The sequence below is a fragment of the Delphinapterus leucas genome, chromosome 19 (assembly GCF_059928025.1).
Source record: "Delphinapterus leucas isolate spDelLeu-1000000601 "Yukka" chromosome 19, BTC_Dleu_Yukka2, whole genome shotgun sequence".
In the NCBI taxonomy this organism is placed as follows: Eukaryota; Metazoa; Chordata; class Mammalia; order Artiodactyla; family Monodontidae; genus Delphinapterus; species Delphinapterus leucas.
Window position 1 is genome coordinate 46438621 of NC_143147.1, and position 12995 is coordinate 46451615.

General features: G+C 55.7%; 1 long non-coding RNA gene across 2 annotated transcripts in view; it reads right to left on the bottom strand.

The window, feature by feature from the left end:
• Positions 1-7112, bottom strand: part of LOC111166334 (uncharacterized) — a 24265-nt gene extending 17153 nt beyond the window's left edge. The window contains exons 1-2 of one of the 2 annotated variants that reach the window (XR_002642588.3): positions 6283-7112; positions 5221-5374 (exon numbers count right to left, since the gene is read on the bottom strand). This is a non-coding gene — a long non-coding RNA (uncharacterized LOC111166334). Of the gene's footprint in view, positions 1-5220; positions 5375-5663; positions 6260-6282 lie in introns of those variants that run through there. The other variant, XR_002642589.3, reaches the window with a different exon arrangement.
• Between the last annotated feature and the right edge of the window lie 5883 nt (positions 7113-12995).

Sequence of the window (12995 nt, forward strand, 5' to 3'; positions counted from 1 at the left end):
GCCAGCCTGTGTGGCACCTGGGACATTCCCAGTCTCTGTCCTGACCCTCCGTGATTCTGCTAGGACCAGGTGGGAACAATGCCCCCATTGACGTCCATACCCCCAGGGATAACATCTCTGTGTCCCCTGGGACAGGAGCCAAGCAGGTGAGCCTGGTGGGGGCTGGGAGCCTGCTCTACAGCAAGAGAGGCAGGACCTGAGGGATGGAGCAAGGGTTCCAGAGGGCAGAGGTCTCCCTTGGAGACCACAGCACAGGGATGGTGGTGGCCACAGCAGGAGGGACTGGGGTCAGACTTCTGGGTGGGGCAGGGGACTCACTTCCCAGTCTGGATGGAGCCCTTCTCTGCTCTGAGAGGGAACACCGGAGTACCAAGGACCCAGCCCCTGATCACAGGAGCTGATGGTGTGGGAAAAAGGACCCAAGACATGAGGACAAACCCTCTCCTTTAGGAGACAAGCAACAGAAGAAGTGGGTGGAGGACAAGAGTGACCCTGACCTTGGTTTCATCCAGAAAGTAACAAGTCAACCTTGAAATGTCTTTCCATGTCAGAAACAGAAATGGCTCATGACCTAGTTGGGGCATCTACTGGATTTCCAATCAATAAGACCTCAAATAAAATAAGAAGCTGCATTTGCTATCATTTTAAGAATAAATTCAGCTGGAGAGGGTGTGGAGAAAAGGGAGCCCTCCTACACTGTTGGTGGGAATGTAAATTGGTTCAGCCACTATGGAAAACAGGATGGAGGTTCCTTGAAAAACTAAAAATAGAGTTACCATATGATCCATCAATCCCACTCCTGGGCATATACCTGGAAAAGACAAAAACTCTAATTTGAAAAGATACATGCATCCCATGGGCTTGGCTTCCCTGGTGGCGCAGTGGTTGGGAGTCCGCCTTCCAATGCAGGGGACACGGGTTCGAGCCCTGGTCTGGGAAGATCCCACATGCCGCGGAGGAACTAAGCCCGTGCACCACAACTACTGAGCCTGCGCTCTAGAGCCTGTGAGCCACAACTACTGAGCCCAAGTGCCACAACTATTGAAGCCTGTGCGCCTAGAGCCTGTGTTCTGCAACAAGAGAAGCCATCCAATGAGAAGCCCGCGCACTGCAATGAAGAGTAGCCCCTGCTCACCGCAACTCCAGAAAAGCCCGCATGCAGCAACAAAGACCCAACGTAGCCAAAAATAAAAATAAATAAAATAAATAAATTTATTTAAAAAAAAGATACATGGATCCCAATATTCATAGAAGCACTACTTACAATAGCCAAGACATGAAAGCAACCTAAGTGTCCATCAACAGATGAATGGATAAGGAAGATGGCGCACACACACACACACACACACACACACACACACACACAATGGAATATTACTTGGCCATAAAAAGAATGAAATATTGCCATTTGCAGCTGGACCTAGAGATTATTATACTAATTGAAGTAAATCAGACAGAGAAAGACAAATATCATATGATATCACTTACATGTGGAATCTAAAAAATGATACAGGGACTTCCCTGGTGGTGCAGTGGATAAGACTCCGCACTTCCAATGCAGAGGGCCCGAGTTCGATCCCTGGTCAGGGAACTAGATCCCACGGGCATGCCGCAACTAAGAGTTTGCATGCCGCAACTAAGGAGCCTGCCTGCCGCAACTAAGACCCGGCTCAACCAAATAAATAAATATTTTTAAAAATGATACAAATGAATCTATATATAAAATAGAAATAGATTCACAGACATAGAAAACAAACGTGTGGTTACCAAAGGGGAAAGAGGTGGGAGGGATAAATCCGGAGTATGGGATTAACAGATACACACCACTTTATCTGAAATAGACAAACAACAAGGATTTACCGTATAGCAGAAGGAACTGTATTCGATATCTTATAATAACCTAACATGGAAAAGAATCAGAAAAAACATATCTATATCTCTCTCTATATATCAATATATAACTGAATCACTTTGCTGTACACCTGAAACTAACACAATATTGTAAATCAACTACATTCAATTAAAAAAAGAAGAAGAAGAAATTCAATATGGTAGACTCATCCCTTTATGGAGCAACCATCGGAGCTGGGCTGTCCTGGGCTGGGTCAAAGGACTCCTGCTGAGCCACAGGGGGAAAGGGGCAGCCTGGGGCCAGCCCAGCAGCACTCTTTGGCTGGGTGACCCAGCAGGAGGGTCACCTTCTCTGGGCTCAGTAACTTAGCTCTGAAGTGGGGCCAGAAGACACAGTGGCCTGACCTCAGTGGGTTGGTTCACATCTGCCTCCCGCACAGGCGTATGTGACGCTGCAGCCAGGAGCCCCAGCCTGGAACAGTGCCTGGCACGTGCTAGCCTTAGAGTTCAGGAACTGTCTGCTGAATTAATTTTGAACAGGGTGTGGGTGAAAGTTTTTTTAAATTAGGGCTTATATCAACATGATTACCAATCCAACAACATGAGGAAGACTCGGCTCCTGCCCTCGAGAAGCCTGCTGTGCAGTGAGCACAAAGATGATGAGAAGGCGGTTCAGGGAAGAGCGGACCTTCCCAGGTGAGGGCCCCAGGGACGGCATTAAGGATGGGGAGGCACTGAGATGCCCCCGAAGGATGGGAAGTGTTCTGACAAGCAGGGATGGGAAGATGGGAGGTCCTCAAAGCAGAAGGGTAAGGAGTCATTCACTCACTGACTCATTCAGACTGTTGGTTGACTTTTGTTGAGCCCCTACTGGGCACTGGGGATACAAACATGAAAAGGTGTGGCCCTGCCCTCAGGAAACCATCACAGCAATTCGACCACTGCCTCGGTAGGGGCGCCGGCCAGAGTCTTCATCAAGGAGGCAGTTTCTCAGCCTAGACTAAGAGTGAGTTCGGGGGCTTCCCTGGTGGCGCAGTGGTTAAGAATCCACCTGCCAATGCAGGGGACACGGGTTCGAGCCTGGGTCTGGGAAGATCCCACATGCCGCGGAGCAACTAAGCCCGTGCGCCACAACTACTGAGCCTGTGCTCTAGAGCACGCGAGCCACAACTACTAAGGCCACGTGCTACAACTACTGAAGCCCACGCACCTAGAGCCCGTGCTCTGCAACAAGAGAAGCCACTGCAATGAGAAGCCCGTGCCCCGCGACGAAGAGTAGCCCCCGCTCGCCGCAACTAGAGAAAGCCCGCATACAGCAACGAAGACCCAATGCAGCCAAAAATAAATAAATAAAATAAATTTATTAAAAAAAAAAAAAAAAGAGCGAGTTCATGAGCAAGGTGCGACGAGCACACGCCATGTGTAAAAGTGGGAGAGCCTGGGGCCCACTGGTAGAGGGTTGTTTTTCTGTAGGCAGTGGGGAACTACGGAAGGCTTTGGAGCAAGGGAAGTCCGCATTTTCAGCAAGGTCCTTTGGAAATAGCCCCAGCTGCTGCAAAGAGGCAGGGCTAGAGGTAGGGAGACAAGGGAGGGCAGGGACATAAAAGTCTACCTCGGCTATGGTGCGGCCAGGCTGAGCAAGGAGGAGGGGTGGGTTGGAGGTGGCAGGGAAGGAGAATGGAAAAATGGATGACGCCACTGGCTTGAGGGAAAAAGCCATGAGCTCCAGGCCCACAGAGGGCAGAACTGAGGTGGAGTACCTCCCAGTATTCCAAGCAAGAAGGACATCTTGGAGGAGAGTTAAGACGAGCCCTCATCCTGTGCAAGACCCCTTCCTGCAATAACTGCCCAAAGAACTTCTGTGAAGGGAAGCTCCCTCCCTGCCATTAGCCTGTAATATGGTAGAACAGCTCCAGCAGCTGTGGAAAGGGCTTCTGTGGGTCCTGTTTAAACAGAAAGTGGGTCAATGGATGGATGGGTGGATGGATGCAGAAGAACACACACACATTGAGGCAGAGGGTTAAAAGAGCAGGTCTCCGTTACCCTCTGTGCCCACCCTTGCAGCTCCAGCCCTGATCTTTCCTACCCTCTCCTGCAGGAAGCCTGCCCTTACTTCCCCATCCTTGCAGCTTTCCCCTCCATCTCCCCTGTTTCCCCAGCTCAGACTAGTTGGGTTAGATGTCACTCTAGGTCTGTAGCCTGGGAGCTGCGGAGGGCGGGGATAGAGCTGGGGTTCCTGTTCCCTGCGGCAACACTGCACATGCCCTGGTGTCCACAGGGAACCCATCTCCAGGGGACCTCAGGACAGGAATGGTGTCAGGGAAGTAACCAGACTTGGTCCTCTGGTCCCCACCGCAGGCACGTTGCAGGCAGCCCTGAGCGCCCACCTCACGGGCTTCCTCCCCTTGTTCTCAGTCTCAAAGCCCCTCCTCTGGGGGGTGGGGCACCTGCTTTAAGCAGGTCCCAGCTGGGACCTCAGGTAGAGGCATCTGCCCTCACACTTTACCAAGCTGTAAAAGGGGCTAATGACCCCCTCCACTGGCCCCCAGCTGACAGGAGGGGCAGAGGAATGCTGGCCAGGGCTCTGCAGGTTCTACATGAAAGGGCACAGAAACCTGTGAGGAATTTTTATCCTCCTGGGGAGGGGGGTGGGAAGGGAGGAATGTCACCTGGAAACCATTCACCCTTTGCTCCCCTCTCAGGAATCCTCGGCCTTGAAAAATTAGGAAATCTAGACACCCCTCCCTAAAAATCAACCATGTCCTTTTTATAGACTTCCACATATTTGATGGCCCCTCTTTTAAAACAGTCCTCTCTTGATTCCCCTGCTAATAATAATAGCAATAGCACTTACTGTGTGCCAGGCACTGTTCCAAACTCTGCAAACTCTCCCCAACTCAATCCTCTCATTAGTCCTATGAGCCTGGTATTTGGATTTCCTCAGCACTGAGGCACAGAGAAGTTAAGTAATCTGTCCAAGGTCCCACAGCAAGCAAGTAGCAGGATGTGAGCCCGCACCCTTATCCACTTTCCAAACACCATGAGTCATTTCCTTCTGACCCTGGAGGGAGCTGAAACCCCAGCTGATGACAAGGGTGAGCAGAGAGGAAACTGGATTCACAGCTTATCTGATTCCCCCTGCAGCCCCGCACCCTGGGCTGGGAGAGATGGCCTCATTTCTTAGAGGCAGAGCCCCAGGCCCCTCCTTCTCGGGCAGTTGAGAGGAGGCCAAAGGGCAGGCAAGAGAGGCTTTGCCCTTCCATCCACCTGGACCCCAGTGAGGGGAGACGAGAGTCACACACCAGCAATTTTATCACCGAAGGGAGTGGTAGAGAGCCTAAGGGAGAGGATTCTGGATATAAATCTCACCTCCACTGCATATAGCTGTGTGATCTTGATACATCGCTTCACCTTCCTGAGGCTTGGTTTCCTCATCTGTAAACCGGAGAAAGTAAGAGGACGTATCTCATCCGGCTCTTACGAGGATTCAACATGTCGTCTGCTAAAATGTTTAGCCCAGTGCCTAAAACGTAGAAGGCCCTCAGTCAAGGTCAGCCAGGACTACCGCCAGCCAGCCGAAAAGCTGCAGTATTCACGAGAAGAGGGAAGCGGCCTGTACTGGGGGTGCTCTCTGCCCTGCCTCCCGGGGTGGGGGGGGGGACCCAGTCAACACTGCAGTCCCTTCGTGGGCAAACCCATGGGCCAGGCAGGGAGTGGGAGTTGGAGGGCGTGCAAAATGCACCAGCTGGGCACAGACCCCTAGCACCTTGAAGCCAGAAGAGAGCCAGACCAACCGACGTGCGGGCTTTTACCTCAATGGCAATTTGAGCAAGTGTCTGCACCTGCCGGTGTGTCTCCCTCCGCAAAGTGAGGGTATTCCCACTTGCCCGGAGGCTAGCACTGGGTGTTGGTTTTTTCTCCTCTATCCAGCCTCCTCGGCCGCCTGCGAAGGCAGCACTGTCTCCTTAGTGGGGAGGGAAGGGGTCTGTAGGCTCCATACCTTTGGGGGAACAAGGACAGGTGCTCCTAGGAGAAGAGCAAGTGTTTAACTCCAGCTCTCTGCTGTAATTAGCCCTGGGGGAGATCAGCAAAGGCCCTTCCCCTAGGGGTTCAGCCTGCGAGTGGCTGAAAGTGGCCTCCAGCCTGGAGAAGAGGGCTAAGTAGCTGGGAGAGGGGGCGAGAAACAGGAGGCTTTCTCAGAGGGCCATGGGGCACAGCCTTATCTGCCCCTTGGGGTCTGAGTCCATGGGCTGGCAGAGGAAGGGAATGCAGCCAGACCAGACTCCTTTCCTCTGTCCTGCCCCTCTGGGTCCCTCCAATCCTCTATTCTCAAACAAGATCATCTCCCTCCAAGCGCCCACCCTGCTCTCTGGAATGGCCACGCCTCCTAAACATCTCTTCTCCTCCTCCCCCTCTTCTGCCTTCTCTTACCCATCCTCCTCCTCCAGGAAGCTTTCCAGGACCCAGAAGACGACAGAAGACTGTTGTTTTCACAGCTCCCGGCTAGGATCCACCCCTCCCACCTGCTGCTTCCCCATCAAAGATGCTGAGTCATGATTTGATGTTGGACTCAGTGATGTCGGACTTGGTGATTGGCTGAATTATGGACCCTGTGAAAGCAGGGTTTAGAGTCACAAAAGCTGCAGTGAAGCAGGTAAACGAGCAGGCTCTGAAGTTGGACAGACCTGTGCTGGGCTGCCTGTCCCAAGGCTCTCGGGGATGAACAAACTTACCCCCCCTGTGCCTCAGTTCCCTCACTGTGGAGCAGTAAATGAGACCATGCATGAAAAGTTTGGTAACAGTGCCTGGCGCTATTATTATGAAGGCAGTTATTCCAATCCCAATATCTCGGGACCACATCAGCTCAGGATTTTAGAGTCTTAGGATCATAGGACCACAGAGTCTTAGCTCAGAAGGAGCCTTGGAGGTCATGTGGGGCAACTCACCTTCTCACCTTCTGGGTCTCCTCCCCCGGCCTACCGTTTCTAAAAGCATCAGACATGAGTTCCCGAGATCACGGACTCCTCTGTGATGGTCATTGCCATGGCGCCTACCCATGGGTACTTTAATGACAGGGATGACCCAGGTGGATGAGTAAGCCTCTTCCTGTCCCACTCTATCTCCCAAAAGTTTCATCCCTGGCCCCAAGGAAGTATTTGACCAAGGAGAGTCACCCTCAACCCCATGCTGAGCCTGTCAGCTGGGGCCCAGGGCCTGTAGAGGCCTCAGCCTCAGGACCCTCTCCCTCCTGCTCCAAGCTCTGCTCTCTAGGACCCTAGGGCTGAGCAGAGTAGGGTAAAACAGGATACTGCCTCTTTCAGGCCTGGCCCATGATGGGGGCTGGAGGCCAAGACCTGTGGGTGTCTGGCTCTCCCCTTCCCAATCCCTGCCCAATCTGGTGGGCTTCCTACAAGAAGTGGGCTTGGGAAAAGCTTGTTCATGGTCTGAGGGGTATGCAGCATACGCAGAAGCCAGTCTGGGCTCTAAGGAGGTGGGGGCATGGCAAAGGGCAGCCTGCAGCGGGAGGGATGGGGAGGGAAGGGGGCAGGAGAGACACCCTCAGAGGGCTGCTGGTGGAGCCCTCAGCCTGGACGAGGATGGAGTCCTGTTGGTATCCGGCTGCTAATGCAGAATGTGGTGTCCAGGAAGCCTCCAGTCCCTGCCCCCCGGGAGAGATTGTGTCTAGTGGGTCCCAGACCTGGGGGTCAGGGATGTTCCTTGAGCCTGGCCAGCTCTCGGGACAGGGGTGGCCCAGCCCTAACCACTTGGGTCACTCTGGGCAGTCACCAGCCCTTGCTGGGCTCCCTCGTTCTTTTCCTATGGCATTCCTGCCCTGTGACCCACTGGCACGAGCATGGGACATGCCGGGGGGTGAGTGAGGTGCCCTGGGTGGGTTCAGCTGCTCGGGCCGGGGAGGAGGTAAGAGGGGACAGGCAGAGCTGGCCAGCTGCCCACCCCCACCCCACCCCCTGTCTGTGCCCAAAGCCCACTTGTAGCTCTCATCCCACTTGCCAGATCAGAGCCCTCTCTGTGTAGGCCTTTGAGGGGCTTTGGGCTCTGGAGGAGGTGTTGGTGCCCCAATGGGGTGTCAGAGAGGACTGGGAAGAAACTCTACCTGACAGCCCTGCTCCTCTGGGGGAAACACCTGGTGCAGCCCCTCTGCCCTCCCTCCCTGCTTGGCCTCACCCTCTTCTTTCCTTCCTTTCCAGGGCGGCTCCTCGACTTCCTCTTCGGGCACCCTTACAGATTCCTCTTCCCTCTGGCCAGGCTCAGCTCTCCATCTTGCCCCCAAGTGTGTACGTGTCAGGTGCCCATAACAGGTACCTGGAACTGTGGGCTTTGCCCTATCCCTGGCTGCCCACTAAGGACCTCTAGAAAGTAAAACAGAAACATGCAGCTCTGCCAGATGTGGAGCAAATGGTTATGTCCCTGGGCATCAGGCCTGGCAAACAACCTTCCACTGCTGCTGCTGGAAGCAAAGGAAACAAGCCAAGCTCCTTGCACCTGGTGCCCAGAGCCCTCAGGAAAAAGAATAGGAAGGGGCCAAGGGGAGCACACTCCCTAGGGGCAATAGGCATTCCCTCCCAAACATCGGGGGCTGCACCAGGCTCTGCCACCAACCTGCCTTCCTAGGAGACATGCCACCCACCAAATGGGCAAACAGCCTCTTGCCCCAAGCCACTTCTCCGGCTGCAGCCCACGGGCAGGACATGTTCATCTTACAGACACCCTCCTCCTTCCTGGCTCCTGCCTCTCCGTCCCGTGACCTTCCCCCGCAGGAGGCAGAGACACCCTCTCCTTTTTCCAGTATTGCTCCCTTCACTCCTTCCTAGCCCTGATTGCTCCACATCCCCCTTCTCCGAGAAGTCCACCGGGGTTTCTCCCCTGCTCCACGCTGTTGGCTGCTTAACTCCTCCCCCATCCCATCCCTAGCACGCTGGATTTCCAGCACAAGCACACCTGTGTACAAATGATCTCTCACAATGAAGAGTAGGGAGTTGGGGGTGTTATTCTTGGTATTTATTATTCCTCCGACAGTTTACAGTTTTCATAACACTTTCCCTTACATTGGCTCAAATCATCTTTAACATCACTAAGAGAGGTAGGCAGAAAGAGTAAAATATCTGTATTTTTGTAGAGGACACTGGGGCCCAGAGAAAGGAGGAAATTTGATCAAGGTCACCGGGCCTATTAGAGGACTCAACCCAGATCTCCTGACCCTCTGTGACTCCGGGACACCCAGACTGTCGGTGCTTGTTAGTCTGGGAGGGCCTCCCAGAGGAAGTGCACGCGTGCGCTGCCCGAGGAGGGGAGGCAGAGACCCAGGTGGAGAAGGGGCGCAGGCCTCGGCCTGCTGGGCGGCGTGGGAACAGGCCGGCCGGAGCGCGGGGAGGGGGCGCCGCTCTCACCGCAAGGCTCCGCCCCTCGGCGGGCGCAGACAAAGGGGTCGCTGTGCCCGGCCGCCCCTCCCCTTGCTCGGCGCCCCGCGCCCGCCCCCTCTCCCCAAAGCTGCTTTCAATTTAAACGCCTCCAACCAGCGGGCGCTGCCCCGGGGGGCGCGACCGCAGCGCCGAGCGCCCCTGTAATTTCCGCGGGGTGCTGACCGGCTCAAACACGGCCCCGCGGTGCCCCGACCGCAGTCCCAGAGACCGGAGACGGCGCCCAGACGGCCTTGCCCGGGTCGTGGGAGCGCCGCTGGGGCGGCCTCCTCCGCGCACCCAGCCCGGCCCCGCCGCCTCCTCCAGGCAGCCCAACGCCACCAGGGAGCCTGCGTGCCTTCCCCAACCACTGCTGCCTCGCGGTCCCTCGCACCTCTAAAAGCCCAGCTCCCTTTTGGGGAAGGAGGGACTCAGTAGGAGACCGGGTCAGGAGTGTCCATTCTGTTTGTATGTTGTGTCTCCCCTTATCAGACTAGAGGCTCCCTGAGGCCAGGGATTGGTTCTCTTCAGACTAGAGGCTTGTGAGGGGAGGTATTGGGTCAGGGCTTCTCCCATCAGACTGGGGAGATCTCAGATGGCAGGGGTTGGGCTCTCCCTAAAAGACAGAGAGCCAGTGAAAGAAAGTTTGTAAAGATTGGAGCCTGGTGCTCAGACCTACAGTAAATGTTTATGTTTTAGTTGTTAGCTAATACGACTACTGGTTACGTAATAGTTTCCCCAAAGCTGGGGCCACAGGAAGCCGTCATGTCCCGCCTTTCTTCTCTACCCCCCAGTCCACAAGTGCCTATACCACAACAGTCAGGAAAGAGAGGACACTTTTCACATGCTGCCCCCTCTCCAGGGGCCTTCCTGGAGGGTGAGTCTGAGTGACCTGAGCTGTAGTTCCTACTTGCCTGGTGAGGAAGTGGGAGGGAGTGTCCTGCCCCCAGGTTAGAGAGGAGGGGACCCCAGCCTCTTGGCCTCCAGAGAAGGCCCTAGCATGGATTGTCTCAAAAGGAGTGAGTGGGTGAGGGCCATGGACATGACAAATCTACCTGCAGATCCTCAGCTTAGCACAGATCAGGCAGAAAGGGCAGCTGGACACGGGGAAGAACTTTCTGAGTCCTGGCAGGGAGCTCTGGGGACTTCTCCAGGTTGGGCCCTGTGTTGGGATGGTGGACATGCCTGCCAAAGCTCCCTTCTGGCCTGAAGGGCTTATTCTCTTTCCTGCTCCCCACTGCCTAGAAGCTCTGCCCACCAGCCCTCCACTGCAAGAAATCTGGAGGGGGCATTTTGAGTTAATACATACGGGTGAGTTGTCTAAAATGCCTGATGTCCCTGGATCATTGCTACTCTCAGTAGATGGGGCTCCATTGGAATTTTCCAGATCATGGTGTGTGTGTGTGTGTGTGTGTGTGTGTGTGTGTGTGTGTGTGTGTGTTGAGCTGTGGGGAGGGAACACAGCTGGGGGCCCTGCTTGTCCTGAGTGCTCTGCTCCACCTTGTCCCCTCCCCCATGCCCCAAACACCCCTCTTTCCAGCCTGGCTTTTGTGGTGAAGCTAATCAGAAGTAATTATGGGGGAAGGAGGGATCCTTAGAGGGACCCCACAGAGACCACCTCATCCGCCCCGGACCAGCCGTGGTGGCCCTGGCCCCCAGGGCCTAGGCCCAGCTCAGCTCCTCCTGGGGAGGGGGAAGCCACCAACGCCAACCCTGCCCACTGCTCTCCCCTCTCCCTGCTGACCCAAGCCCTGCAGCCGCAGGTAAGCTCACACATCCGAGTTTGCCTCAATTGGCCCCCAGCTGTTCCATCCTCATTCATTCATCCCACATTTATTGGGCACCTTCTCTGAGCCAGGGCCTGTGCTGGGCACTGAAAGTGACTGGTCCCTGCCCTGGGACGTGGGTCAGTGTAGTCGCTGCAGAGGGGAAGGCAGAGGACCCCCTCCAGGATCACAGGCCACTTCAGGGAGGCCCTCCCTGGCCACCATCTTGCCGCTACTGAGGGGACTGGGGGGACAGAGCCCACCAGCTCCAGGAGCCTGTGAGGACTTCCTGATTTCTGCACTCCTAACCCGGCAGGCCGCCCAATCCCGCCTCCCACCCGTTGTTGACGGGTGTCAGGCCAGCCCTGCTCTGTCTCCCTGTCCTGGCCCTCTGCCCTCTGGCAGCCTCCTCCATCCACTTCTGTTCTCCCTGCTTCTTTGCTCAGGGGTCCCTCAGCAGTGCAGAGACCCTCAGTTGGCACTTCACAGTCACCTCCCTGGGGTTCAAGGCCCCATGCGGGAGAGCCTTAGAGACAGCTCTCCTCTCTTTCATGCACAAGGAAACTGAGGCCAGGACGGGTGGCGGGGAGAGTGCAGGCAGTCAGGGCAGTAGAACTAAACCCTGGTCTTCTGACTCCCGGTCCAGTGCTCTTTCTGGGGAGTCCTCCCTGACCTGCACCTGAGGGCAGTTCGGGTCTGTCCTTCCTCAGTCCCCTTACTGTGCCCAGGAGAACCAAGGAGCAAACAGGGGTCTCCACCATCTTGCCTCCTGCCCTGCCCCAGCAGCCTGGGCCCAGAGACTGGGTGGTGGGGTGGGAAGGACCAGAGTGGGTCTCAGTTGAGGGTCTCTCATTTGCTCCTGCCTCTTGATGTCCAGACTAAAACCGGCCTTCTGTGCCCAAGAGACTTCCAAGCAGAAGTGGAGGTCAGTGCCCCCCGCCCAGCCCCAGAGGTGCCAAGGTGGTAATTAGGCTTGGGGGTGGGTCCTGGAAGGATGGGGGTGGGGTGGCCATTATCCCTGGGAGCTGAGCCTGGCAGAGGAGCTGTGTGGTCCGGGCAAATGGGTGGTTTGTAGGTGGTCTGGGGAATGAATGAGTGAGTGTTTGGGAGGGAAGCTGGTGGGGAGGGAGCAGAGAGGGGGGCGGAGCAGAGGGGGGTGCAGGCGGATTGGAGAGCAAAGCTGGGTAGACTCTCCCTGGACTCACTGGTCTGGGCCCCTGCCCATGTTCTCAGGCATCACCAAGGAGAGGCCCATGGGGCACCTGGGGGTTCTCAGGGATGCTTGCCCTAGGACTGCAGCAGTGGGACACCTGGGCCACCACACAGGGCAGGGCGGGAGTGGGGGCACCAAACTCTCTGCTGAGGTCATGTCTCTGGGCAGCCACCATCTCTCCACCTGCTCCCTCAGCTTCAGGAGGGGTGAGGTGAGGAGGTGGGCGGAGGTTGTTCAGTGCAGGGTCCCTGGCATGCTGTGGGGTGCTGGCCTGCGGCCCCTCTGTCCCCACTCCCAGCCCAGGTCTAATCTCTCTCACTGTAGGGAAAAATTCCTTCTTGGGCAGAGAAGCGTCCCCTGATTGAATCCCTGCCCCTGTCTCAAGCTCACAGGAACTGAGGGTCCAAGAGAAGGCCTCTTTCTCTGACCCTCAGGGTCTCCCACCCACTGCTTCTCCGCGCAGGGGCTGCACAAGGTAAATTCCATCAGTGACTTCATGGCTCTGAGCTTTGGTTTCCCTACCTGTAAAATGACAGTAACACAGCATTTAACTATGGGGATTAAATAAGCCACAGCCCAGGGTCCACGTTCCTAAAATGGCAGTGTGGCAATGACTAATGCCCCACAAGATGTCCCTTGTGTCTGGAGGCTAATTCTCCTCCCAGAATGGCTACCTGGAACCCAGGACCTGGCCGTGACTCCTGGCCTAGGGACCAGGACTGTGATAGGCAGGCCGTGAGGTGAGCA